Consider the following 27008-nt stretch of genomic DNA (forward strand, 5'->3'; position numbering starts at 1 on the left):
ACTGGGTCAGGCACACCAATAGCCATTGGAAAAAGACTGTTTAAAGAAGTTTGACCTGCTTTCATGAGTAAGAAACAATGATAATTTAATGTAAAAATGATGCAACACAAAGAAAATAGATGTCAAGCACTCAGAACAGCATAAAGAAGATAATAAATATCACTCAGATGGAAATCAGTTTGTGTAATTGACAGAAAATTAAACATTGAAAACAATTCTTGGAAAGATACTTTTATTAAAACAGATTGTTTTCTCCTGAATATAACAATGCAAAGACCAAAATATCATGCTGAGATTAGTTCCAAATATATTATGAGTATAGATAGCATATTGTGTGTGTGCGTGTGTGTGTGTGTGTGTGTGTGTGTGTACTGGAATAATTGCTAATCCATGGTTAGGTCACAAATAAAAAGTAATTGAGATCTTCCACAACTTATGCATAAGAAACTCAAGTGCCCTCAGCTATAATTTATCAAATACAATGATATCAAGTATCTATCTCCCTCTCTTCCTCCTCCTTTCCCTCCATCTTTTCCGTCCTCCTTCCTGCTCTCCCCCCTCTCTCCTTCCCTCTCTTTCTCTCTGTCTCTCCTCTTCCTCTTCTGTTTTTTCCTGCTTCTTTTAATTCAGTACTTGAGGTTCAAACCTACACCTTGCATATCCTGGCATACAGTCTAACACAGAAATAGATATATGCTCATCATAGCAAATCTTCATTGGTGATGTTATGCCCTATAATGTAAAAGAATAAACATGAGAAATGCTTTCCTCAATCATGATATAATGGCCTTTTCAAAGTCCCCTTCTAAATATAACTCTTACATTAGTGGATGATATTTTCTACCATTTAACTGATGAATTCCAGCACCAAAGGTAAACAGAAATGATACCCTCCATGGACATTACATTAATTTTAATTTATAGCCTGTAGTCTTCCATTCATTTACTCTGAATTTTGTAAGGTCTTTTAAACATTATATTTTATAAAAGCCCTGGCCTTCTAAATGTAACAATGATATTAACAAAGGAGGAATTCGTTATAAAGAGACAAAGTGTTTCTGCTGTTGTTGCTGTGATTGCTTAGAAACTGCCTTAACTTTTATTATTTTTTTTATTATTTTTAGGTTTTTAAAAATTATAAATAAGTTTTTTTAGTTGTGAAAATACCATACAGAGAGGTTACAATTACATGAGCAATGTAATGAGTACATTTCTTATCAAGCATTGTTTTCCCTTACCATACCTGCCCTCCCATCTTCACTTACCCATACCCACCAAAGTTTAAAGTTCGTTTTCGACATAACGTCTTGTACATCTCATTGTTACAATGGGTCCACCTGTATCCCTATTTAAACAGTTTTTTTTCCCTTCCACTCCCCAAATTATACCAGCATCAAATACAGTAAAAACAGGGGTTATACCATGGGGAAAGGACATACAAAGCAACAAAGAAGTCATCTTATAAATATGTTAGAAACAATACCAAGAAAGAAAAAATTTGAGTCATTATCTTGGGGTTCTTTCCCCTAACATCAATTTATCTGATGGTTTCTGTTTGTCTCAGAGATATACTATTCATTGAAAATAAGGGAAACCATGGGACCTATGTTTCTTTGGGCCTGGCTTAGTTCACTTAATATAATTTTTTCCAAGTCTTTCCATTTTCTAACAAAGGGGGCAATGTCATTCTTTCCGATGGAGGCATAGAATTCCATGTGTATTTACCACATTTTCCTGATCAATTCTCTACTGAGGGGCACCTCGGTTGGTTCCATATCTTAGCTATGTAAATAATGCTGCAATAAACATAGTCGTGCTGGTAGCTTTAGGGTGGTCTTGTTTGGGATCATTTGGGTAAATAATAGTAGGATTGCTAGATCATAGGGGAGCTCTATGTGGAGTACTTTGAGGAACCTACATACTACTTTCTAATGTGGTTGAACAAGTTTACACTCCCACCACCAAGGCACTAAGGTTCCCTTCTGGACACATCCCCTCCAGCATCTGTTGTTATTAGAGATCTTGATTACAGCCATTCTAACTGGGTGAGGTAGCATCTCAATGTTGTTTTGATTTGCATTTCTTTTATGGCTAGGGAGGTTGAGCATTTCTTCATGTGTCTATTGGCCATCCTTTCCTGTTCAGAGAAGTTTCCCTGTAAGTCTTTAGCCCACTTATATATTGGGCAGTTGTTTCTTTAAGGATTTATTGTTGGGGGATTTAATTTTTTGAGTTCCAAGTATATTTTAGATATGAGACCCTTGTCCATTGAATGGCTAGTGAAGAAATTCTCCCAATCCCTGTGCTATCTATGGATCTTGCTAGCTATGTCCTTTGCCATGCAGAAGCTCTGCAGCTTCATGCAATACCATTTGTCCAACCTTTCTTTGATTTGTTGTGTTTCTGGGTCTCTATTAAGAAAATTTCAGACTGTGCCAAGAAGACCTAGGGTTTCTCCTAGTCCATCCTGTAATGTTTTCAGGGTATCTTCTTTGACTCTGAGGACTTTGATCCATTTGGAGTTGATATATAAAGATCTAGCTTTAGTTTTCTACAAATGACTAACCAATTTTGCCAGCACCATTTACTGAAGAGGCTGTCTTTCTTCCATTCAATTTTTTTTAGCTCCCTTATGGAAGATTAGATGGCTATAGTTCTGTGGGTTCACTTCTGGGTTCTCAATTCTATTCCATTGGACCCGACGTCTGTTCTTGTGCAGTACCAAGCTGTTATGATTAATATGGTTTTGTAGTAGAGTTTGAAATTTGGTATTGATATTCCTCCAGCAATGTTCTTTCTGTTAAGGATCGTTTTTGCTATTCTGGGTCTTTTATTGTTCAATATAAATTTTTGGATTGCCTCTTCTATTCATTGAAGAACGAGGTTGGGATATTGATAGGTATCGCATTGCATTGTAGATAGTCTTGGGAAGTATTGCCATTTTTACTATGTTGATCCTTCCAATTCATGAGTATGGGGGGTATTTCAACATTCTAAGTTCTGTTTTGTTTCCTTTTTCAGGTTTTTTAAAGTTTTCATCATAGAGTTCCATCACTTCTTTGGTTAAGTTCATTCGTAGGTATTTTATTTTTGTGGGGCTATTACGAATGGAGTTGCTTTCCTTATTTCAGCCACGCTTTTCTCATTGTTGGCATGCAGAAAAGCCATTGATTTTTGAGGGTTAAATTTATACCCTGCTACTTTGCCAAAGTTTTGAATCAGCTTGAGTAATTTGGGATACAGATCATGTCATCTGCAAAGAGGTAGAGTTTTATTTCATCTTTCCCTGTAGGGAACCCTTTTATGTTTGCATCTTGTCTTATTGCAGTAGCTAGGCATTCTGATACTAAATTGAAGAGAAGTGGAGAGAGTGAACATCCTTGTCTCTTCCTGAGTTAAGAGGGAATGGCTTTACTTTTTCCACCATTAACTATAATGCTGGCTGTAGGTTTGTCATATAGAGCCTTTATCCAGGAATCCAGGAATGTTCCCCGGATTCCTAGTTTTTCCAGAACATTCACCATAAAGTGGTGTTGGATTTTGTCAAATGTTTTTTTCTGCATCTATTGAGATAACTATGTGCTTCTTACTTTTGCTCTTGTTGATGTGATGAATTATATTAATTGATTTTCATATATTGAACCAGTTTTGCATCCCTGAAATAAATCCTGTTTGATAGTGGTATATGATTTATTGATGAAGTCATTGGTCAAAATTTTGTTGAGATGTTTTGCATCAGTATTCATTAAAGAAGTGGGTCTATAGTTCTTTCTTTGATGAGTCTCTGCCTGGTTTGGGGATGAGGGTTATGATGGCTTCATAGAATGAGTTCGGTAGTGAACTATTTCTTTCAATTTCACTGAAGAGTTGAAGGAGTTTTGATGTGAGCTCTGCTTTGAAGGCCTTGTAGAATTTTGCTCTAAAACCATCTGGTTGTGGGCTTTTCTTAGAGGGGAGGTCTCTTATTGCTGTTTCTATTTCAATGGGCCTGTTAAGTTGATTTAACTCATCTTGGTTTAGTTTGAGCATGTCAATATTTGCTAGGAAATCATTCATTTCTCCCAGGTTCTCAAATTTATTAGTATGAAAGTTTGAGAAGTATTCCCTTATGATGTTCTTAATCTTGGTTTTTTCTCTGCTAATGTTTCCATTGTCATCTCTGAGTTTGTTTATTTGGGTGTGTTCTCTTCTTTTACTGATAAGATTTCCTAAGGGTCTATCAATTTTTTTTAATGCTTTTGAACTCTTTTTTTGTTGATTCTTTGTATGGTTTTTTTTGGATTCTAACTCGTTTAATTTTGATTTAATTGTAATGATATCTTTCTGTCTACTGGATTGGGGTTTATCTGCTGCTCATTTTCAAGGAGGTTCAGACATCTCGGTAAGTTGTTGGTTTCAGATATCTCCAATTTGTTGATGTAGAAACTCAGAGCTATAAACTTGCCTCTGAGTACTGCCTTTGCTGTGTCCCAGAGGAGCTGGTAATTTTTGTGTTCATCTTTGTTGAATATCATGAACATTTGAATTTCCTTTCCAATCTCTTCTGTGACCCACTGGTGAATCAACAGTGTGTTGTTCAGCCTCCATGTGTTAAAGGACTTTCTTTGGTGGCTTTTGGTGTTGACTTCTAATTTTATTCCCTCGTGGTCTGAGAGAATGCAAGGTATAACTTCTGAATTTGGACAAGCTTGCTTTGTGACGTAAAATATGCTCTATTTTGCAAATGTTCCATGTGCTGCTTAGAAAAACATGTATTCTGATGCTGGTGGGTGAAATATTCAGTAGATATCTGTTAAATCTAGTTGATTTATGCAGTTATTTAGATCTGTGCTTTCTCTGTTGAGTTTTTGCTGAGTTGAACGATCTAGTGGGGCTAGTAGTGTGTTAAAGTCCCCAATAATTACTGTCTTTGGATCTATGTGCGATTTGAGGGAAAGTAGTGTTTCTTGGATAAATTTGGGTGCTCCATTGTTTGGTGAATAGATATTTAGAATTGTAATATCCTCCTGAAGGAGAGATCCCTTAGTATGTAGTGTAGTATGTAGTGACCTTCTTTATCTCTTCTCAATAATTTTAATTTGAAGTCTATCTTATCTGATATTAGGATTGCAACATCCACCTGTTTATGGGGGCTGTTTGCTTGGTAGATTTTTGTTTCAGCCTTTCACTTTCATAATGTCTTTTTTTTTTTTTTTAATTTGGCAAGATGTGACTCCTGAAGACAGGAGATAGAAGGATCTTCTTTTTTAATCCAACTAGACAGTCTATGTCGCTTAATTGGAGAGTTAATTCCTTTAATGTTGAGAGTTAGGTCTGAGAGGTGTTGGGAGTTGCTGTCATGTTATCTACCTTCTTTTTTTTCATTGTGAGAATATCGTACAGAGGAGTTACTATTACATGGGCAAGACAATAAGTACATTTCTTATCAAGCATTGTTGCCTCCTCGTTGTTTCCCGTCCTATCCCTTCCCATACTCCTCCCTTCCCATGACCCAACCCTCCCTCCACCCCTCACCAAAGTTGTTAAGGGGTCTGTGACAACTGGTTTCTTCCTAAGGTTCTTCGATTCTCAGTTTGGGTGCGGTTTCTTGGTCTTTATTGTGGTCTTTTTGGTTTTCTGTGTGTAGGACATCTTTAAGTATCTTTTGTAGGGCTGGTTTCGTGGAGATATATGGTTTCAGTTTTTCTTTGCTCTGGCAAGTTTTTCTTTGACTTTCATTTATGAAAGAGAGTTTAGCTGGGTACAGTATTCTTGGTTGATCTCTTTTTGTCTTTAGGGCATGGCATACATCATTCCAGGCTTTTCTTGCTTTAATTGTCTCTGCTGAGAAATCTGAGGTTATTCTAATTGGTTTCCCTTTACATGTGATTGATCTTTTCCCCTGGGCAATCTTTAAGGATTGTTTCCTTGGTCTGAATTGATCGTGTGTTGATTATAATGTGACAGTGGGATGTCCTGTTCTAGTCTGGTCTATTTGGGATTCTAAAAACTTCTTGTATCTGAATAGGCCTAGTTTTATTGCATGTTTAGGAAGTTCTCTGCTAGGATCCTGTTAAATAAATTTCCTAGACCACTAACTTCTGTCTCTAGGTGCTCCTCTACATCCATTAAATAAATCTAGGCTGTCTTCAATCCCCAAGATTCGATCTTCTGCATGGTCTAACTTATTGTCAAGACTTTCTAGTTTGTTTTTTATTTCTTTTCCTTCTAATTGGTTGGCTTTGATGACTTCAAATTCTTTGTTGTAGCTTTGTTGTAGAGCTTGTATAAACTTCTTTACTTCCTTAATTTAGTGTTCAGTGTTTATTCTCAAATCACTTAGTTGATTGGTTATATTTTCCCTGGACTCCCATTCCTTCTGTCACATTCCATTCAGCATTCCCTTTATGGTCTCCCTGAATTTGTTCAGCAGTCTGTGTATGGATTCCATAAATGCCTCTATTAATCTTTGTCTGTTCTCATCCAGCTCTCTCTATGCTTATATTACTCTTTGGTTAATTTCCTGGAGTCCATCCGTTTCCTGTGTTTCTCTTTGACTGTTCTCAGTCTGCTCACACAATTCTTATATTTCTGTTTGCCTGTTCTCAGCCTGCTCACACAATTCCTGTATTAAACTTTGAGTAGCTTCCTCATGCTCATGACATTCCTGTATTAATCTTTGGTTTGCCTCCTCTTGCTCCCTATCATTCTCACACTGAGTCCTTTGCAGGTTTTCAATTCTTTTCATTCACCATGTTTACCAATACTGTTTGTAGAGCTTTTGGGGAACTCTTCTCTGGATTATTCATTAACTGCTCTGTCACCTGATTATCATGAATGGGAGTTGAGATACCTGGACTTGCCATTTTTCTTGTGTTTCTCTGGCTTGTTTTGCCTATTTGTTATGAAAGCAACACCAGTTTTGTGCTAGAACACTATTTTAAGGCAAGCCTCGACCAGAGTCCTGTAGTTGCACAGTCAAAATAGCTGCAGATACAATCTAGTTCAGCTGATACAACCTATTTAGCATCAAACAACTATGTATTAATGGGCTAAGAACAGCAAAAAAGAACTTGGCAAATCAGAAATTATTAGGTTTAGGGATAAATGTGGGGAAAAATAGGATTAGAGAGATATGTAGAGGTAAAAGGAGAATGAATTTTTCCTAGTCCTAATCTCAGAGAGGGAAATGGATTAGACAGAATGATAAGAGAGATTTAAAAAAATGGAAAAACAAAAATTTAAATTTAAAAAGTGAAACACTTAAAAATTATGTAAGCATAAAGAAATGATATTGAGAGAAGAAAAGGATAGGATGGAAGGAGGGGAGGGATAGAAAGAAAATGAAAAAATTAAAAATAAAAATTCTTAAAATTGGTTCCTTGAAAATTATAAAGAGATAATACTGCAATTAAAGAAGTTAAGCCTAAGAGGTTGTGAATTGAGTAATAAATTTCTGGATTAAGTGTGTACACAATGGGATATAAGGTCTAATAATCCAAGATGGCTATATATCTGGGGATGAGCAGAACAGCAATTTAGTCATGCAAAAAAGAAAAATAAAAAAATGAAAAGAATAAAAAAAATTTTAAAAAGGACCAAAAGATCAAAAGAGATTTTTTTAAAAAGCACACACACATATACATCTAAAATAAAAGTTTTGAGAGAGAGAAAAAAAGATTAATAGAAAACAATTTTAAAAACAAAAAATTAAAAAAAGGTAGAAAAAAGTGTTCTTTGATTTTTTTTTTTGAGGGGGCGGGAGGTTGGGAAGATCATGTATCTCCCCTGTGTCCATACCTAGTTTCTTGGTGGAGTCTCTGGTCTACTTGTAGTGTTTGGTTTTCCTGTGGTTTCTGGTTTATTCTGGCTCTGATTTCTTCTTTGGCTTCTGAAGTCAGTTTGTTTGAGCAGAAAAATGCTCTGAGTCAAGCAGGATTTTGTGATCCTCCTCCCAGGCTAGTTCAGTGGGAGGGAGTGCTTAGAGTATCACAAAAGAGGGAGATGGCTGTTTCCTCTATTTTGGAGATGCTGTCATGATGCTAGGTTCTGGGTAGGGTTGAGGCCTTTCAACAAACTGAAGCTTTTCACTGAGGGACTATCTACTGAGACCCTCACAGAGCCCTGGAGTCATTTTGTGTTTATATTTACTGAGTTTCAATTGTTTGGCTAGGCTGCTGTAGGGAGGGGCAGCCTCTGGCTCTGTTTACCCAGTGATGAAAGCCACTCCGCCTGGGCAGGAGTTTTCTCTGCCTTGGCAGGGTGACTTTCCCCTGGGTGGAGCTGAGCCTGGCAGGTCAGGTCAGGTTCCTGTGACCTGTTAAATGACTCTTTTGTTTTCTTCCAAGGCCTGAGTTGGAGTTAGCTCCTTGTCCAGGCCTTTGTCAGTATCAAAGATAGAGATATCCTGTGGTGGGGAAGGGGTGGCCTTCCCTCCCTGAGAAGGAGTGAGGATGTCAGGGTTCTACTCACACCAGAGTCTTGATTCCTGGGTTGTCTCTGGTCTGTGATCAGCAAGATGAAGATTTCTGCTCTGCTCCTTGTCAGTTCTTTTTTTTGTCGGTTGTGGGGCTTGAACTCTGGGCTTGGGCACTATTCCTCAGCTCTTCAGCTCAAGGCGAGCACTCTACTGCTTGAGCTAATGGGCCACTTCTGGTATTCTAGTGGTTTATTGAAGATAAGAGTCTCACGGACATTCCTTCTGGGGCTGGCTTTGAACTGCGATCCTCAGATCTCAGCCTCCTGAGTAGCTAGGATTATAGGCGTGAGCCACTGGTGCCTGGCTCCTTGTCAGTTCTTGCTGGTGGTGAGTAGAATCCGCTGGCCCACCACATCTGGTGCCTTCATCCTGGACTCTCTCTGTAGATATGGCAGCTATGGCCCCCACCACTGTCAAAGCTGCCACTCTAGCCGCAGCTACTGTCAAGTGCTCAGATCTATCTCTTTGCTTGATTTTCCCATTCTGGCCAAACTCTCTATACTGTGATGTCACACTTGGTGTGATTCTCTAGCCTAGGACTGTTCACTGGAACACCAAACTGTTTTCTATGCGAGAGCTTGTTTAGCTTCCAGCTTCTCCTCTGCCATCTTCCTCGGATCCTGACTTAACTGTTAATATGGCCAAGATCCGATGATTACAGTCAGGCTTGAATTAAAGTCTCAGGATTTTAAACGCAAATAATCCTGTATATGAATAAAGAATGGAAAGAGAACTATGATTCATTGATAAATTACTTCGTTCACTTTATATCTTTATGGTGTAATTATAGTTAAAGAAGAAGTCTGGAAGGCACTCTAAAAAATGACAGTGTACTGTATTACTTACAGCTTGTCACAATTTACATGGTACATACATTTAATTATATATGCAATTAAATATATAATTATATATATAAATCTATGTACAATTAAATATATTTAGATGCATATATACATTCATTATAGACTATATATTGTATATATATGCAAATAAATCTATATTTATGTATAAATCATACATGTATGTATGTAATTTATGTCTATTTATATTTATTCTTATAAATATACAAATATGCATTCATACTCATACACATATCTGTGTGTGTATACATATATAGTATATATTTATTTATGTATGTATATATTAACTTGTAAGAATTAAATGTGAATTACTTATATTACATGTTGAATTATGAAAAACATATTTTACATATATATAATTACAATGTTTGTAATTTAAAAATGAAATCAACCATGAATTCTCCTATGGGGTGTTAAATATATATTTGTACTATTATGTATTGTTTTTTTAAAATCATTTCATTATGAAATTTTCATATTTATCTACTATACACCTGGATGGAGTTAGATGAACAATTAGAATAGTTAGATGCTGGAAAGACAATGTAGCTGCCCTTCAGGGATTAGCAAACAGGCTTCTGCAAACTAATGTTTGAATTCCTACAGCATTACTACTTTGTGAGCCAATAAATTTTACCTTATTTGGTAAAGTAATGCTTGAAACTGTAGCTAAGTCAGGAATGAGATGAGGAGACAATTGTGGAATCTTTCTGTGGTTTCTAATATTATAACAAAGGCTCTTAACAGGGAGAGGTCCATGACTTTGATAACACAGAGGGCAAGGTGAATATGTAAACCCACTGGAGTGATGGAATTACAAATCAATGAAGACTGGCAGCATTTTCCCACAGAAGCTCTAGAAGAGGCAAGGAATGCAAATCCCTTCTGGAATGAACCTCCAAGGGAGGTGGTTAGTCTGTTAGATCCCTTCATTTAGAACTTCTAAATGGTTATTTACAACTTCACCATTGTAACCAAATGATTCTTAGCTATTTTAAGCCAGTATGTTTGAAGTGGTTAGAGTAGCAAAGAAGAGTAATACATATGCATTATACATGTGTGTATACATATGCAAGCCTATATCTAAGCATTGTATTGTTTATATTTAATGCTAATATATAATTATATATAATGTGTATATACTATATATATCATATACACATTATATATAAACACATAAGCATTTAAAAATACATAATCACTATAAAATAAGTATCATGAAATGATAATTCTGGAGCTTTGTTTATGATACATTGATAGATTAATACTGTTAGAAAAAGAATGTCCTAATCATTTTATGAACAGGTAAGCTACTGTTAAAACATTTTGATGAAAATCCATGGTCTCACACTATATGTCAAGCTTAGTAACCTTACATTGACATAAAAAATGTGTAGTTTTAAGATTATTTACCCCCCACATTCTAAAAGACAAGTTTTTATTCTGGAAACTTAAAACACTTAAGAACTTACAGATCTTGAGGGAAAAGTTTTGTAAATAGAAGATTACTTTCAATTTTCTAAGTAGAAGTATTCCATTGTGTTAATGAGTTTTTCATAGGGATTTGGGATTCACAAAAACTTTCACCTAAAAAACTGGCTGCTAATTGTGACAACTATAAACTTATAAGTGACATTAATTTTTTTTAACTGAGCTTTAGATTGTTGAGAAGTCAGTAAATGTTAGACACAATACTATATTGCTAAACTTCTACTCAATTTTAATGATTATTTTCCTTCTCTCATTTTCTGTCTTCATCTCAGCTAGAAGCGTGCAGTTTTATATTTAGATAATTTTAAATATATTGTCTTCTCATTTTGCTTTCTCATACGTGATTCAATTTGGTTTTTGTTATCTTTCAATTTTGCAATTCAAATTTGACATGCAAAGAAAGACAGTTTTATGTGATTTATACATAAATTCTACATTTGTTTTTTTAGTTACCACTAGCAAGATAATATTGATGTGAATGAGTGTGGACTTCTCAGAAGATTGGGATTTCCCAATCATCCCATCAACTTGATCAAGGGGCTTTTCATGATATCATGCATAGAGTAAGCAATGTTTCTATTGCAAATATGGCCTTGATAAGACAGAGGGTGAGAGAAAAACCATGTGTCAATGTATGCACAGACCGCTTCAGAATTTTGCACCTAGAATTCAAGACATTTCCTCCCATTTAAGATAGAAGGCTCAAACTCGCATGCCCCTGCACAAGTAAGGAAGCCCAGTTATTGCAGCTCTCTTCCTCCTTTGAAGGCAAAACAACAATGATGATTTCCAGCTTTGAGAGGGATCTCAAGGGACAAAGAAAAATGAAATTGGTGCAGTCACTGTATAATCAACCTTCCAATGCACACAAGATTTATGGAATCTGGATAAATTAGATATCTTCACTAGTACCAGTTCAGTCCTATGTCAAGAAGTTGACATGTTGAATAGTGGCTAGTTTGGCCTTCTGTGTTTACCAATATATGAAGAGAATTGACATTACTAACAGCAAAAGGCGTTGAAGAATCAACATTGAACAGGTGTTCATTGGCAGTGTATTCTTTATTATCTTGTGGATAATCAATTGCCATTCAAATTTTGTCAGTCTCTGCAAACACTCAAGCCACAGGTGTTATGAATGGTCATAAAGGCAGTCGATGTCTTTTATAAATCTTCCGACATTCTTAGTTATTTTATGTTTCATGAATGGCGGAATGCCTTTTTCATCTTAGACAATTTATAGTTCCTTGGGGATTCCTAGTTCTTTTATTTGAAGCGTCTGTAAAATAGGAAATACAGTGTGTTCAGCATGATAGCTAGAATTTCTACAGCTTAATGATTAATTTGAATTATTGATATGTACATGTGATTCCTGTAAATGCTGAAGGTTTTACACCTATGTCTTGAGTAATGGATACCCATAAAAGTTAGGCATTATTTTTCATAAATGTACATTAAATTAATCATTAGTACTAAAACTGTAAACCTAACGTCATGCTTTATAAAATAGACTTCTCAGTGGAATGTTTATTACGTGTGTTATTTTCTTCCTAAATCTAAAGGTTAAAAATTACTTACTTCACTGGGCACTGGTGCCTCACAGTTGTAATCCTAGCTACTTGGGAAGCTAAGATCTGAGGATCGCGGTTCAAACCCAGCCCAGGCAGGAAAGTCCATAAGACTTTTTTTTTTTTTTTGGTACTTTTTTTATTGTAAAAATGCTTTACAGAGGAGTTACTGTTACATGAGCAAGGTAATGAATACATTTCATATTGAGCATTATTGCCTCCTCCTTTGTTTTCCCCCTACTATCCCTTCCCTCCCACCTCCACAACTACCCCAATTAACCACCAGAAAACAGGAAGTGTCCTGTGGCTCAAGTGGTAGAGCGCTAGCCTTGAGCCGAAAAGCTCAAGGACAATGCCCAGGCCCAGTGTTCAAGCCCACGACCAACAACCTGCACATTCCCTCTTATCATTTCATGGAAGTGTCCCTTCAGGTTTAACATAACTAAAGACATTTTGAAACGTAAGATCAGGGCACTTTGCAGACACAAAGTTCATTTACTCCAATTAGTGCAACTATGATATAACTTTTATTGCTGACTTATTAAAAAAGAACTGTCTTCATTTTATTGGGTTTGGAAATAGGACTTCTCAGTCTTGCTGACCACCAACATGCTCACAGTGGTGCCAGTATCGCTAATATATCATTGAAATTTATCAATAATTTATAGTTCTACTATGTGGAACAATCCTAGTGAAAAGTGGAGCTCTCAAATTATATGTTGAGAATCGTACCCCACCTTTCAGATACTGTGGAAAAGAAATTTTTAAAGGAAAACTGCGTTTTCACTAAATAGTCACAATAAATGACACATTATAAAGACAAACCTATGATTTAACAAATATTATATCTTGACCAAACAGAGCAGTGATGTGTATTCAAAGTTTCAAGACTTTCCATATGTGTTCATTGTATTGTAGACAAATATCATGTATTTGTATATATTATGGCTTATTTATTACATCTAATACCATAAAAATTTCTATACTCAATAAACCAGTATCATAGGTCTAGACTACTACTTAAATGTGTTTGTCATGAAATGTCAAACTATTTCTAAATGACTTTGAAAACTTTGATCTGCGTTTGTATGTGTTGTAAAAATCTATCTTAATGACAATTTTATGTAACTTTTGAATGTAAAATTGGGTATAACAATATGTATAGAGTATTATTTGTTTTTTTGTTAATGGACATTCCAACTGGGGTGAGGTAGAATCTCAATGTTATTTTGATTTACATTTCTTTTATGACCAGATATGCTAAACATTTCTTCATGTGTCTATTGACTATTCTTATTTCCTCTCCAGAGAAGTTTCTTTTTCATTCCTTACCCCACTTATTAATAGGGTGGTTGTTTCTTTGAGGATTTGTTATCAGGAGGGTTAGTTTTTTTAGCTGTACATATATTTTTGAAATGAGGACTTCGTTTGTTGTATAGCTAGTGGAAGTCTTCTTCCAATCTGTGGGCTTTCTGTTTATCTTGCTAGTTATTTCCTTTGCCATGCAAAAACTCTACAGTTTAATGCAATCATATTTATCCAAACTTTCTTTGATTTGTGTGTTTCTGGATCTTTATTTACAAAGTTTCAACCTGTGCCAAGGAGCCCTAGTGTATCCCCTACTGCTTGCTATAATATTTTCAGGGTATGTGCTTTTTACCTAGAAGTCTTTAATCTATTTGGAGTTGATTCTGGTGCAGTGATATATAAGAATCTAACTTCAGTTTTCTACAGGTGGATAGCCAATTCTTCCAGCACCATTTGTTGAAGAGGCTGTTTTTCTTCCATCTTGGGTTTTTGCTCCCTTGTCAAAGATTAGGTGGCTACAGGGATGAGGGACAATTTCTAGGTCTTAAATTCTGTTCCATTGGTCCTCAGGCCTGTTCATGTGCCTGTACCAAGCTGCTTTTATAACTACAGCTTTTTAATAGAGTTTGAAGTCTAGTATTGATATTATTCTAGGAATGTTTTTCCTGCTATAGGTAGTTTTTGCTATTCAGGGTCTTCTATTATTCCATATGAATTTTTGGATTGCTTCTTCTATTTCATTAAAGAATGTTTTGGGGATATTGATGGGTATTTCATTGAAACAAATAATAACATGCTGGCAGGGATGTGGCCAAAAGGGAACACTATTATACTGTTGGTGGGAATGCAAACTGGTTCAACCACTCTGGAAAGCATTGTGGAGCTGCCTATGACCTAGAAATCTCACTCCTGGACATTTATCCAAATATTACAAACAAGGCTACACTAAAGCTACCAGCACAATTATGTTTATTGCAGCATTATTTACCATTGCTAAAGTATGGAACCAACCCAGATGTCCCTCAGTGGATGAATGGATCAATAAGATGAAGTATGCATACACAATGAAATTCTATGCTTCCATCAGAAAGAATGACATTGTCCCATTTTAAGGAAATGGAAAGACTTGGAAGTGAAGTAAGTCAGACCCAAAGAAACATAGGCTCCATGGTTTCCCTCATTTGTAATAATTAGTATATGTCTAGGATAATACTAGCAGAGGATCACAATAACTCAATAGCTATGTATAAATGACCATATAAGATAATGCTAATTGAAATGAACTTCCAAGATAGGGAAACAATTTTTTTTTGTTTTGTACATGTATTGTGTGAATTTTTTTTTCATTCCCCCCCCTTTGGTTCATCTCTTGTTGGCACTGTGTCTTGTATATATATTTATCTGAATTAAGGAAAGGAAAGGAAAGGAAATAACAAAATGATGAGACAAAGGACAACAGCAACAGTGATAGACACTTTATAACTTGAGGGGAAAGGGAGTTGGTGGGAAGGAAAAGTGGGAGAAAATGAGAATTGGGCAACAATGTTCAACAAGAAATGTACTCATAATAATATATATGCACTCAAGAGTACATATATCTTATTTCATATTCATCTATGCACATGTACATCTTATAGTCAGAATAAATGAAGCAAAAGTAATTAAAAGAAGACAAAAATGAAAGATCATGAGCTGTATTATTTTACTAATATTTATCTGAATATTTTGACCTTCAATACTGTCCTGCCTAAGCATTATTGGAAATGTAAGTGCTTTGAAAAAGGCATGAATAACTAGTTTGTTTGTTTGAACTATATAAACCTTTCTATTAGCATTAGGTACTCTAGATGCCAAACTTGAGAAAAATGTTTAAAGTTTTGTGTATGTGAAAAGCATATACCTAGAAATTATTTGAGGGAAATAGGGTCTCTAAAATTTTTCAGTAAATAAAATGTGACATGATAAAACAAAGAGGGGCCTGGGAAAACACCTCAAGGAATTCTGTTTATTCTGTAGAGAATGAAATGAACCTGTGGAGAAATAACCAGTGAAGAGGAAAATGAAATTCCTCCATAATGAACGTTAAAAATCTATGGAAAAAATTGAATGTGATACTTTTTTTTAAGTTTACAATTATTAGTAATTGATAAATGATTTAGATCAAACAATAGATAATATGAATTGAGAGAACCAGATTATATATTTCAAATTTAGTTTTTCAGGACAGGATAAGATGAGAAGTGTACATGTAAAAGGAATTAATGGACATTTTTCTCTAAATGTTGCATTTCTAGTTTATTCTCATTCTATTATTTTTGTAATACATAAAATGTATTATCATGTGAAAATTGTGAGACAAATGTAGTCAAGGAAGCTACTTTTAACCAACTTTTTAGAAATGTGATAGTTATTAGAGATAGAGTTTGATTATCAGCTGCACTGAAATTTCTAAACTGCTACCCTAGAAAAGCAATTTTGAATCCCAAAAGCACTTTGTCTTAATTTATAATCCTTTTGGTACCCTCCTCATTATAAAAGAGAAATTAAATGTTCTCAAGAGAAGCAATCAGAATCTCATCTCAATTCCCCAGTCATTCATATTGATTTTGCCTCTGAGGAGAAAGTTTTCAGCATTTGAAGGTACATTTTTCCCATGTGTCTTAGGTTTTCTGGTCATTACTCATGATTCTTTCCCAGCTCACATTTAGTCCATTCAAACTGGCTTGAATCCTCTGGGACTGAGCTGGGAAGTCTGGGACTGTTTAAGGCTGTGAGCAACGATGTCCTGTGTATTTTAGGGAACTAGAAAGTGATTGGGGAAAAAAATCTTCAAATCTTCAATAACCATATTCTTCCCAATAAGATGTAATGATGAAAATACAGTAAATGTCTTATAGTAATTCACCAAAGCAAGCTCAGGGATAGAATACCATCATACAAAATTTATATTGGTATGTCACTGGATATTATATTAGAAGTATATATGAATATCTGAATTAGGTTTAGAAACTGAAAATTAATGCACTACATATAATTTACTGAAGTAATTTTCTTTCTGACCAAGAACCTAGAGGATTACTTGCTTGATGAAGGTATAAGAAAGATCGATATGGACATAAACATGCTTTCTTTTCATCACTTATCTTTTCAAGGTAAAGTTATATTTATGACCAGAAACTTTTAAAACTCTAGATTTTGTAGTTAGCCTCTAAATGTTTGTATAACAATATAGAATTTGTCTACTGTTAAGTGGAAGCTAGGGCTTGACTACTGTCAAAAAGTTAAATCAATACTATTTTATGTACATAGATGGATTTGCTTTTCTAGAAAAGGTACATTATACCACACAGAAACATGGAAACACAGGTTACTTATTCAAATTATGCTTAGAAGCATATATAAAAGGATGTTCTTGCTGGAATGCAGTTATATAAATGGATCTGCATACTTTTTTAAAATTTAGCGATTTTGCTTTTTATGAAGTTGAGTCTCAATAATTTCATACTTTCTACTAGAAAATCTGGTGATTTTTGGGAAATCAAATGAACCGACTCTTTAAAAGCATTGTTAAGTTTTCCACTGTATTTTATAGTATTGTAGAATATTTCAACACAATCTATGATCGACTGAAAAATAGATAGGATTCATATATTGAGAAATTGGGACAGAATATAATATTGTAGAAGAAACAATATGTTTTAGATATGAGAAGATAATTCTATTTCAAGAATTATACTTAAAGTTTTATGACTACTGAAGTGTGGTATTGAAATTATTATGGCATAATGACCTTAATAAAATATAAGAAAAGTAACTCATCCATACATTATACATATCTAAATGAAGAATATTATTTCCTAAAGAAGAGAGAATCATTAAGTTAGTTCCATTATTTTGATCTGTGTACAGGATATTCTGTAATGCCACAGCTAGCTGGAATGAAATCTACACTACTAGTTTTTATCTAATGCATTTGTGGAATTGTATTGAAATGATCACATGATCCTTCCCTCTCTCCCTCTCTCCCTTCCTTCCTTCCTTCCTTCCTTCCTTCCTTCCTTCCTTCCTTCTTTCCTTGCCTTTTCATCCCTCATTCCATCCTTCTTTAGTTTTTTTTTTCTCATAACTGACCAGATATGTAGTTATAATTTCAATTCAGGGCACTTCCTTCTCTTCTCTCGGCAATTCACAGACTCTAGCCTAATAGCAATAACTGATACAACCCATAGTCATAATGATTGTATTTTATAGTTTTGTTTCTTACTGATATCTTTATTTCTTTATTTTATATTTAATTATTGCATTTGTTATCTTGGTTTGAAAAATTATTACAGATTGTGGGTGCTTATCAAAATGAAGGAATACACAATTTAAAGTGTGGAATTTACATTAATTTTGCAAAGTCCTGTTTGAAGATTCAGATCACTTTTCTTCCCACAGCACTTGTATCATGAATAAGCTATGCAGACAACCTCAAGATTCAGTTTTCTCACCCAATAAATACAGACAATGTTCTCTTAAGTTATGAGTTGATACTATATAGCAAATAGAGTGTTCTTTGCAAAGAACAAAGGATTTTTGCTCTATGAGGGATTGTTAATTATTGATATTATTAAGCCTTACTCTAACATTAAATAATTTATGTAATTTTGTAGATTATTTTCTGTAAAATATATTACCATTATCTAAATAGCTAGTATATTTTATTGTATATGTTAAGTAAAAACATTTTTCAGAGTATAATTTAAAATTCTTGTTATGAAGAACCTTTTATTTGAAACACCTATTGGTTTCTGAAATCTAGACTCAATTAAATCAAAAGTCATCTTTGCAAGGGAGCAGGCATTGATTAAAATAGTCATTTGAAAAACCATATGTACATTACAAAAATAAAAATGTTCTCACATATTTCATATGTAACTAACAGTTTCATTTAAAAACAGTTCATGAATGTTGGAATCTGTAAAAGTTTTTTTTTTACTTTTCTACATTTTAAAAATATTTTATTTCACCAAAGGAGGAGGCTACAATGCTTGATAAGAAATGTACTCATTATCTTGTCCATGTAATTGTAACCCCTCTGTACAGTATTTTCACAATAAAAAATAAATAAAAATTTAAAAAAGATCCTGAAAAAAATATTTTATTTCCTAACAAATGGGGCAGTGTCACTCTTTCTGATGGAGGCATAGAATTCCAGTGTGTGTGTGTGTGTGTGTGTGTGTGTGTGTGTGTGTGTGTGTGTGTGTGTCACATTTTCTTGATCCACTCATCTACTGAGGGGCATCTGGGTTGGTCCATATCTTAGCTATGATGAACAATGCTGTGATAAACATAATTGTGCTGGTAGCTTTAGTATAGCCTTGTTTGTGATCACTTGGGTAACTGCCATAAAGAGTTATTGCTGGGTCATAGGGGAGCTCAATGTGTAGTCTTTTGAGGAACCTCCATACTGACCTCCAGAGTGGTTGAACAAGTATCATATTAAGTGAAGTAACCAGTCCCAAACAAATTTAGGTCCCATGAGTTCCCTTATTTGTAATAATTAGTATACATATAGGATAATCTTATCAGATGAGCTGAAAAGCTCAAAAGCCATGTACATGTTACCATATAAGATGATGCTAAGTGAAATGAACCCCAAAATATGGACACAAGAGGTCTGTCTTTATTGTTATTATTTTAAATGTATCATGTGGTTTTAGTTGTTGTTGTTGTTGTTTCCTTTGAATGTTCTTTCCCTATAGCATATCCCCTATTGTCACTGCACTTGATTTTGGTACTCTTGTATATACATATGTCTAATCTGGGGAGGGGAAGGGGAATAACAAAACACTAAAACAAGGACACATTGCAACAATGATACCCATAGGATAGTATATTGGAAATGAACATTACAACTTCAGGTGGGGGGTATGGGGTGGTGTGGGGAGGAGTTGGGGAAGTGGGGGAAGGAAGGGACAATGGGACAAAAAGGAAGGGAAGGGGTAATAATGATTAACAAGTAATGTACTCATTGCCTTACTCAAGTAATTGTAAACCCTCTGTACAGCATCTTTATAATAAAATAAAGGAAATATTTTAATTTGGATGGGATTCATGAACATTCAGAAATTCTCAACCAAACAAAAAAGATAAAACAAAAATTAAAGGGAGGGAAGAAGGGTGGATAAAAAGAAGGAAGGGAGAGAAAAAAGGAAGGAAGGCAGGAAGGAAGGAAGAAAGGAAGGAAGGGAGGGAAGGAAGGAGGGAGGGAGAAAGGAAGGAAGGAAGGAAGGAAGGAAGGCAGGAAGGAAGGAAAGAAAGAAGGAGAAAGGAAGAAAAAAGAAGAAAGAAAAAAGAAAGAAAGAAGGAAAGGAAAGAAGGAAGGAAGGTAGGAAGGAAGGAAGGTAGAAAGGAAGGAAGGAAGAAAAAGAAAGAAAGGAAGGAAGGAAGAGGAGGGGATTGAGGGGAAGGAAGGAAGAAAAAGAAAGAAAGGAAGGAAGGAAGAGGAGGGGATTGAGGGGAAGGAAAAAAGGGAGAGCAGGGGAAGTAAAGGGACAGGAAGAGAAGGGGAGAAGAAGAAAACCTCAAGGAAACAGAAATTCTCAGGAAGGAAAAGAAAATGATAGCTTTAATATCCACTGCTCATTTAGAATGCATTATATATGACATTTCTTTATGCTTCTTTCAAGAAGCCTAATTTTCAGACATGGCAAGTTTTATTTCTTTCTCTTTTCACATATTAACACACAGGAAAATTCTATCCATCTCTCTCATTGACTCATAGATGTTTAACATATTTTAGTTGCCATACTTATTATTTACTTAGGTATTTCAAATCAAAGAAAATACTTAACGACAAAAAATGAAGTTTAGATAGTACCTATTATAATTATGTCTTGTAGAAAGATAAATTGTCACTAGAATTTGAATGAGCAGGTCATGTGGTTGATCTTGAGACAAAGTAACAAGTTGACACTTGTAATTCTCATAGTGAATGAATCACAGCTTGTTATAAACATATAAATGTGTGAAGAGCCTGTGTAAAGGGAGGCTACATTCATTTCCTAGATGGGAAAGCTACAGATATTAATTCCCCTTCCAAATTTCTATCAATACATATAAAATATAAAGAAAAGGAAATGAAATATGGGTAATTTGATATAATAGTCTGTTTTTATTTGTTTACATAGTTATATCATCTTTTGTGGTTGATCTGAAGTGCATACTGTAGTACAGAATTTATAATACAATATATTAAGCATATATTATTAAACTTTGTTAAACTTTGTTTCCCTGGGTCCAAATATGTTGTGGAGTTGCTTAGTAAATGCTGCTAAAGGATATTCAGCTCTTAATCTTTATAATGATACTTTTTTGTTATTAGTAATGAAATATTGAGCACATCTCATATATATAAAGTACTCACTTGATTAATTACTATTAATGATAGCCTAGTTTGGATTTAGCATGAGAGAGACATAGACATTAAATATGCTGTATGTTCTCCTGCTTTTCGATGATTTCTTTGTATTATTATTATTTTGCTTATCCCGAAGCTTTAACTCAGGCCTGGCCATCTTTTGCTCAAGCCTACCATTTGCCCACTTGAGTAAGAGCACAACTTCTGCCTTTTTCTGTGATTTAATTGTAGATAAGAGTCTCACAGACTTTCTTGCCCAGTGTGGCTTTGAACTGAGATCCTCATATCTCAGACTCCTGAATAGCTAGGATTACACGCTTGAGACACTGGTGCTTGGCTTTGTAGTATTACTTCTTAATGATTGGTGTGGCCTAAAAGGGACATAGAGTTATATATTCTTTTTTCTGTTTTTTTCTTTTCTTTCTTTTTTTTATTTTTGTCGGTTGTGGGGCTTGAACTCTGGGCCTGGGCACTGTCCCTCAGCTCCTCAGCTCAAGGCTAGCACTTTACCAATTGAGCTACAGTGCCACTTCTGGTTTTCTTGTGGTTTATTGAAGATAAGAGTTTCACGGACTTCCCTGCCAAGGCTGCCTTTGAACCATGACCCTCTCAGATCTCAGCCTCCTGATTAGCTAGGATTACGGGGTGAGCCACTGGTGCCCGGCTTCAAGTTATATTTTCTTATACATTAAATATGAAATCAATTAAAAATATGAGATGTTCCTGTTATGAATATAAACATAACTTCTGGTGTCAGAGATGGACTTGCCAAGGTATTGAAATTGCTAAAAGTTTATATTATAAATTAACTACTTGCTTTTTCCCTTGCTCTCTGAAAACCATATGTTCTTCTACAGATAACTGGATCTAAAATTGTTGATACAGTTGATTGTACCCCAGTATTGCTCTTACTTTTTTCCCTAGTAATAAAATACTACAGGTACATAGTTATCAAGATTCATATGCATGTAACAGGCGAGAGTTGCAATCCTAATATCAGATAAAATAGACTTCAAATTAAAATTAGTGAGAAGAGATAAAGTAGGTCGCTACATACTAATTAAGGGTCTCTCCATCAGGAGGGTATTGCAGTTCTAAATATCTGTTCGCCAAACAATGGAGCACCCAAACTTATCCAAGAAACACTACTTTCCCTCAAATCCCACATAGATCCAAAGATATTAATTGCTGGGGATTTTAACACACCACATTCCCCAATAGATAGATCAACTCAGCAAAAACTCAACAGAGAAACTTCAGATCTAAACAACTGCATAGATCAACTAGATTTAACAGACATCTACCAAATATTTCACCCAATAGCACCAGAATACACGTTTTTCTCAGCAGCAAATGGAACATTTTCCAAAATAGACCACATTTTAGGCCACAAAGCAAACTTGTCCAAATTCAGAAATATTGAAGTTATACCTTGCATTCTCTCTGACCACAAGGGAATAAAATTAAAACTTAACACCAAAAGCCACCAAAGAGAGTCTGGTAACACATGGAGGCTGAACAACACATTGTGGGATCACAAGTGGGTCATGGAAGTGATTAGAAAGGAAATTCAAATGTTCATGATATTTAACAAAAATGAGCACACAAATTACCAGCTCCTCTGGGACACAGCAAAGGCAGTACTCAGAGGCAACTTTATAGTTCTGAGTTCCTATATCAACAAATTGGAGAGATCTGAAACCAAACATTTAATGAGACACCTGAGCCTCCTTGAAAAAGAGCAGCAAGATAAACCCCAATCCAGTAGATGGAAAGAAATAATTAAAATTAAATCAGAATTAAATGAATTAGAATCCAAAAAACCATTGAATCAACAAAACGAAGAGTTGGTTCGTCGAAAAAAATTAACAAAATTGACAGATCCTTAGCAAATCTTATCAGAAAAAGAAGAGAACACACCCAAATAAATAAACTCAGGGCTGGGAAGGTGGCTCAGTGGTAGAGCATTGTCTAGCATGCATGAGGCCCTGAGTTTGATTCCTCAGCACCACATAAGCAGAAAAAGCCGAAGTGGCGTGGTGGCTGAAGTGGTACAGTGCTCACCTTGAGCTGAAGAGCTGAGGGACAGGGCCCAGGCTCAGAGTTCAGGCCCCACGACCAGCCCCCCTCCCCCCCCAAAAAAACAAATAAATAAACTCAGAGATGAGAATGGAAACATCACCACAGAAACAGCCAAGATTCATAAGATTATAAGAGAATACTTCTCAAATCTTTATGCTAATAAGTTTGAGAACTTGGCAGAAATGGACATTTTCCTAGCAAATATCGACATGCTGAAACTAAACCAAGATGAATTAAGCCATCTTAACAGAACCATATCAAGCATTGAAATAGAAACAGCAATAAGAGATCTCCCATCTAAGAAAAGTCCAGGACCAGATGGTTTTACAGCAGAATTCTACAAGTTTTTCAAAGCAGAGCTCACCCCAATACTCTTCAATGAAATTGAAAGAGAAAGTTCACTACCTAACTCATTCTATGAAGCCATCATAACCCTCATCCCAAAACCAGGCAGGGACTCATCAAAGAAAGAGAACTATAGATCCATTTCTTTGATTAACATTGATGCAAAACTTCTGAACAAAATTTTGGCCAATTGACTTCAAAAATTCATCCAAAAAATTATATACCACTATCAAACAGGACTCATTTCAGGGATGCAAAACTGGTTCAATATATGCAAATCAATTAACATAATTCATCACATCAACAGGAGCAAGAATAAGAACCACATGGTTATCTCAATAGATGCAGAAAAAGCATTCGACAAGATCCAACACCCCTTTGTGATGAAGGATCTGGAAAAATTAGGAATCCAGGGAACACTCCTCAATACAATAAAGACTGTATATGATAAACCTACAGCCAGCATTATACTTAATAGTGAAAAACTAATGCCATTTCCTCTTAACTCAGGAACGAGACAAGGATGTCCAATCTCTCCATTTCTCTTCAATCTAGTATTAGAATGCCTAGCTACAGCAATAAGACAAGATGCAAACATAAAGGGGATCCAAATAAGGAAAGAAGTAAAACTCTCCCTCTTTGCAGATGACATGATCTTGTATTTAAAGAATAACACAGACTCCACTCCCAAATTACTCAAGCTGATTCAAAACTGTGGCAAAGTAGCAGGGTATATAATTAACCCTCAAAAATCAATGACTATTCTGTATGCCAACAATGAGAAAAGCATGGCTGAAATCAGGAAAGCATTTGTAATAACCCCACAAAAATAAAATACCTAGGAATGAACTTAACCAAAGAAGTGAAGGACCTCTATGATGAAAACTTTAGGAGGAGTTCCGGGAAGATGGCGGAGGAGAAGCTGGAATCTGAACAAGCTCTTGCATAGAAAACAGTTTCAGAGTTCCAGTGAACAGTCCCAAGCCAGAGAATCACACCAAGTGTGCCATCACAGGACAGAGAGTTAGCCAAGAGAGGGGAAGCCAAGCAGACACATCTGAGCGTCTGCCAGCAGCTGCTGCTGCGGCGGCAGGGTCGCAGCGGCGACCGCAGCCGCGGCCATACCTGAGCGCTCACACAGAGAGTCCGGGATGAAGGAGCCAGACGCAGCGGGCGAGAGGATTCTACTCAACACCAGCAAGAACCGACAAGGAGCGGACAACTTCATTCTGCACTTTGCAGACCAGAGACGATCCAGGATCCAAGACTCGGCGTGAGTAGCCCCACTTCCTCACTCCTTCCCAGGGAGCAGAGGAGGGAAGGCCACCCCTCCCTCCCCCCCCAGCACCGGTGATCTCCATCTTGGATACCGACAAAGCTCGGAGGAGCGGCTAGCTCCAGCTCAGGCCTTGGAATAAAACAAGTCATTTAGCAGGTCACAAGAACTTAACGGCGAAGTGACCTCACAGACTCAGTTCCATCCAGGGAAAAGTCACCTATTTCCTGCACTGTGATTAGGACATAGTTAACTCTCCCTGTGCCTCCCCACACCAATCTATTCCTATTTTTTACCCACATCTCTCCCTAACCCTAATAATTTCTGGTTTTCCAAATTCTTCTCTGCGGTTCAAAGTCCTTTAACATATAGTTGTTTGATGTCGAATAGATGTATCTGTTGAACTAGATTGTATCTGTAGACTATTGACTGTACAAATGCAAACTTTGGTTGATGGTTGCCTTAAGATAGTGTTCTAGCACAAAACTGGTGCTATCTTCATCTCAAATGGGCAGAGTAAGCCGGAAAAACACAAGAAAAATGGCAAATTCGGGTATCTCAATTCCCAATCTTGATAATCAGGGGTTAGAACAGATAATGAATAATCCAGAGGAGAGTTCCCAAATAGCTCTACAAACACTGCTGGCAAACATGATAAATGAAAAGTTTGACAATGTACAAAGGACTCTGTATGAGCGTGACAGGGAGAGAGAGGAGGCATCCCAGAAGTTTATACAGGAATATCATAAGCGTGAGGAAGCTACTCAAAAACTGATACAGGATTTGCGTGAACAACTTGAGAATACTCAAAGAGAAAGGGAGGAATGGCGTGAGCAGGCTGAGAACACTCAAAGAGATCTGCAGGAATCCCACGAACGGGAGGAAGCTAATCAAAGAGTAATACAGGAATTGAGAGACCAGGTAGAGAACACACAAAGATCACTAAAGGCATTCATGGAAGCCATTAACAAAGAGCTGAAGGAAGTCAGGGAGACCACAAAGGGAATGCTGAATGGAACCCAACAGAAGGAATGGGAGCCCAAAGAAACCATAACCAATCAACTAAGTGATTTGAGGACAAACACTGAACACCAAATTAAGGAAGTAAAGAAATTCATACCAGACCTAAAACAGAGCTTCAACAAAGAACTTGAAGCCATCAAAGCTGACCAACTAGAAGGAAAAGAGATAAAAAACAAAGTAGAGAGTCTTGACAGCAGGTTAGACCATGCAGAAGATCGAATCTCAGGGATTGAAGACAGCCTAGATATTATAGAGAAAGAACATACAACCATCCAAGACAAGTGCAAGAAATATGATAGATCTATCCAACACCTGGAAGACACCATCAGAAGGCCTAATCTAAGGATAATGGGTGTAGAGGAGCACCTAGAAACAGAAGTTAATGGTCTAGGAAATTTGTTTAACAGGATCCTAGCAGAGAACTTCCCAAACATGCAAAATGATAGGCCTGTCCAGATACAAGAAGCCTTTAGAACCCCAAATAGACCAGACCAGAATAGGACATCCCACCGCCACATTATAATCCACACAGGATCAACTCAGAACAAGGAAAAGATCCTTAAAGCTGTCAGAGAGAAAAGGGTAATCTCTTATAAAGGGAAACCAATTAGAATCACCTCAGATTTCTCAGCAGAGACAATCAAAGCAAGAAGAGCCTGGAACGATGTATGCCATGCCCTAAAAACAAACAACTATCAACCAAGAATACTGTACCCAGCTAAACTCTCCTTCATAATCGAAGGCCAAATAAAAACCTTCCATAGCAAAGAAAAATTGAAACAATACATCTCCAAAAAACCAGCCCTACAAAAGATTCTTTAAGATGTCCTACACATAGAAAACCAACAAGACCGTAATAAAGGCGAAGAAACTGCACCCAAACTGAGAATCCAAGAACCATAGGAAGAACCCAGTTTTCGCAGCCCCCAAGAAGGTAGATAACATGGTAGGAACTCCCAAATACCTCTCAGTCCTATCTCTTAATGTTAACGGACTGAACTCTCCAATTAAGCGACATAGACTGTCTAGTTGGATTAAAAAACAAGACGCTTCTATCTGCTGCCTGCAGGAGTCAAATCTTGCCCGTAAAAACAAACACATTTTCAATGTTAAAGGCTGGAACAAAATCTACCAAGCAAACGGACCACATAAACAGGCGGGAGTTGCAATCCTAATATCAGATAAAATAGAC

The sequence above is a fragment of the Dipodomys spectabilis genome, unplaced genomic scaffold (assembly GCF_019054845.1).
Source record: "Dipodomys spectabilis isolate Male_0828 unplaced genomic scaffold, ASM1905484v1 ptg000094l, whole genome shotgun sequence".
Classification (NCBI taxonomy): Eukaryota; Metazoa; Chordata; class Mammalia; order Rodentia; family Heteromyidae; genus Dipodomys; species Dipodomys spectabilis.